This window comes from Schistocerca nitens, chromosome 7 (genome assembly GCF_023898315.1).
Source record: "Schistocerca nitens isolate TAMUIC-IGC-003100 chromosome 7, iqSchNite1.1, whole genome shotgun sequence".
Classification (NCBI taxonomy): Eukaryota; Metazoa; Arthropoda; class Insecta; order Orthoptera; family Acrididae; genus Schistocerca; species Schistocerca nitens.
In genome coordinates, this window is record NC_064620.1 from 444223513 (window position 1) to 444227255 (window position 3743).

Genomic DNA, 3743 nt, shown 5'->3' on the forward strand with positions numbered 1-3743 from the left:
TGACGCGGAACTGCGCCGGCCGGCCCGGCACTTTGAGGGCGGCGCTTTTAGTGGCCGTAGAGTGTCCGCGGCCAGTGGCGGCCGTTGCCGGCGCAACGACCGGCACCGCAGAGCGGCCGCCGCCGTTCCGCGCGGCGCTACCTGCGCTGCAATTAGAGCCGGGCCGTGTGTTTGACACAGCGCGCGGCTCACTCCTTGTTGGCAGCCTAGCTGTGGGCCTGAGTAGCGCCCCGCCTCTGCAGCTGCTCCCACTGACCCATCTCTCACGCTCGTCAGCACGTGTGTTTCAGTTTAAACGAATAATCTCACTGACCCGGTGCCAGGAATATTTTTTGCCAGACACTACAAACTGAAACACTTTCGTAATATTTTTTATTAAACACTGTCTTACAGAACTTTCCCTGACAAAGAAAACTCAAGCCATTCATTTATTACCCACAATATACAAGCCCAACGCAATCAGACTGCTATTCATTGACAACATGACTTCCAATAATTAACACGAAAGAATGGCCCTGAATTGTAAGAAATCCTAACGGTAATACAAATCCAAAAAATATGGAATTAAAGAAACATGGCCGCGCGAGGGACTTCGCAATGTCGCGTCGGCCGAAGTGGCCGTGCGGTTGTAGGCGCTGCAGTCTGGAACAGAGCGACCGCTTTGGTCGCAGGTTCGAATCCTGCCTCGGGCATAGATGTGTGTGATGTCCTTAGGTTAGTTAGGTTTAATTAGTTCTAAGTTCTAGGCGGCTGATGACCTCAGAAGTTAAGTCACATAGTGCTCAGAGCCATTTAAACCAGCCGTTTTGCAATGTCGCTTATAGCGTCCCCAGCGAAATAATAAGAAAGGACTTAAAAAACAGTATTTATAAAGAAGAGACATTTATAAATTGAATAATATACATTTTTCTCATGTATCCGTATTATAATAATTTCTCTGTGTAACCAGAATGAGATTTTCACTCTGCAGCGGAGTGTGCCCTGATATGAAACTTCCTGGCAAATTAAAACTGTGTGCCCGGTAGCTCAGATGGTAGAGCACTTGCCCGCGAAAGGCAAAGGTCCCGAGTTCGAATCTCGGTCGGGCACACAGTTTTAATCTGCCAGGAAGTTTCTCTGTGTAAGTTTAGAGGGCAAAGAAATATAACAAATTGATCTAAAGGGACGACAAGATACGCTCTTTTGTTAATTTTTTAGTCGTCTTCACTTCTTCTCTTGTCTTGGTCGCGTGTAGACGGACATCTTGCGAGTGCTGGCAAATGTAAGCATATTTGCGCTAATTAAGCAGATAATATATTGATTTAATATCATTGTTCACTTTTAATTTGTAAGAGGTGATCCCGATTACATGTCCGCCTTCCGTTCAATTAACCTGCATTCGAGTAATTTACAGTTCAACAATCGCAGCGGCCGATGCGGCCAACGACGCCATTACGTGGCGATATTAACACATAAAAAATTGGCGGAAGCGAAAATCTCGCCCATTATTAACATAATAATCATTTTTCTCCACAGCCGCCCGAAGTTGCAGAAAATACGTAGCTTTAAGATTTTTATTTTCAGTAACACAGCCGAGAGCCAGAGCCAGGACTCCGACTACAACGCAATGGTTAACGGAGGTAAGAAAAAATACTCTCGCGCGTTTGTGGGCCGCAATTGTAATTAATAACTAAAGATTTTTTGCTGTAAAGTGAACTGACTAGCCGAGGAAATTAATATGAAAAGTTTATTCCATTGTTCAACTTGTGTACTCATGTTTTAAGATTCAGCGAGTCTAATTCCACTGAAGAATAATATTGTTAAAAAAAGGAGAACTTCAGAAAAGCGTTTAATTGTAAATCAAAATTAAAATGAAGTATCATTTTGATTAAGGCCCACCACGTAATTCGGCAACAATCAACGTCACCAATAAATAATATATTAAATTACGACGGCCGACGGACACGAGAAGCTGTTCGGGAATGCTCTCCTGCCCACGTAATTTACCCTGGATGGAACACACATCAAGGATTTACTGAATGATTAATTTGGGTCTGGGACAATGACGATGAGGAACCTCAGGCTGCAGAAGAAGAAAATGTGCATGATGAACTGTCACCAGTTGAAAGTGGCCGTGGAGGTACTAAATGTGTGCTACAGCTAAAGACTGCACATCATTCCTCATTCTTTGAATGCTGTAATTTATGACTGCAGTTATCTGTCACCTTATTTATGTCATTTCATTGTAAGTAGTGTGTAAATCTAGGGACCGATGACCTCAGCAGTTTGGTCGCATACAACTTACCACAAATTTCCTATTTTTTTTTTCCTAAAGAAGTTTGAAACTACCTCCAACTCCGCTAATTGCCTAAACTCATTTCAATCACGAATCCCAATAGTGGAAACCACATTTTTTTGATAAACCACTAACCTCACAGAAAATCTTTATAACACGAACTACATCAATTACAGCAAGTAGTAACAAGGACCAGCTAAATAAAAAGATTTCAACTACTATAGATTAATCTTAGGAGGCACATAGTTATAAAAAAGAATGATTTTGTTGAAGATCAAACAATGTATTTACAATATTTTACATTGTTCATGTGACATCCAGTTCCAAAAATTATACGGCTGTCAAATTTCTACTACCCAAAACACTATCAACGTCATCATAATACATTCTTTTGCATATTTTCTTATAAACGCACCATTTCAATTAGTCGTTTTGTCCAAATAATGGTGCGCGTTGATTGCAGCATTTAGGCTTATGGTGATACGTGTTAACAAGAGGAAGACTGAAAATACCACCTCTGTTGCCTTTCATAGCTATTATCCTTTAATGAGGGCAAATCTACAAAAATCGCTAATATCACATATATAATTTACTTCCTTTTGCGTTTCTATGTGTCGCATGATCCCGTGGGCTATGTTCCTGGACCTCTGAACAGTATTTCCACCCCACTGTTCATTGTTGCAGGGTTTACATCGTGCCTTCCTCTCGGATATGAAACAATCGTGCTACCATTCGTTGTTGTGTAGTATATGAGACTGTGCTCGTAACGTAATTAATTGCCATGTAGTTGTGTGAAACCATGCATCATTTACGGAGTTGATAAATGGACGTCAGCAGTTCCGTATCACAGCCAGTGAAGATAACTTCTGAATGTCTCGCTATTAGTGAAAGTACAACGAAGCCAATTTCGACATGATATAGAAAAACATTTCTTGCGTCACCAAAAATTTTTCTGGTAGGCGACAAAAGTTAGTATTGGACGAGTTTATACCGGGAGCCATAGGAAGGAAAGTCCACGACTTCCATGAGGAAAAGCAGTTCCCAACAGTGGCAGCTGTGGGTGAAGTGGGAGACTTTCCTGATATGAGTGAACCAGCCGTTTGGCATGCTGTTAGAAATTTGTGTTTCAGACACAAAAATTTCAACAAAAAACCTGTGCTACTGGAAAATAACCCAGTAGCTGGAGAAAGAGACGACCTCTTGCAGGAAGTAAGACGCTTCCACATCGCTGGATGGACTACTTATTACAAAGATGAGAGTTGGGATTGTGAGAATCATTCCACAAAGTTTGGTTGGCAGGAACAAAAAATGTCTTCTGTGTCAGAAAAGGTGTACGATTATCACAGAGGAAGTGTTCATCAGTGGAATGGCCCGAAAGGAAGAACTCAAACACTGTACGATTCTGGAAAAAGGGATTATAATGTGCCACATTGGGAACGAAGACAGGTTCGTGCAAAATACTGGCTTA

At 41.8% G+C, this 3743-nt stretch overlaps 1 non-coding gene across 1 annotated transcript; it reads left to right on the forward strand.

Moving 5' to 3' along the window:
- Positions 1-1015: 1015 nt before the first annotated feature.
- On the forward strand, positions 1016-1089 carry Trnas-cga (transfer RNA serine (anticodon CGA)). The gene has a single exon. It is a non-coding gene; the product is annotated as a tRNA-Ser (tRNA).
- Positions 1090-3743: the final 2654 nt, after the last annotated feature.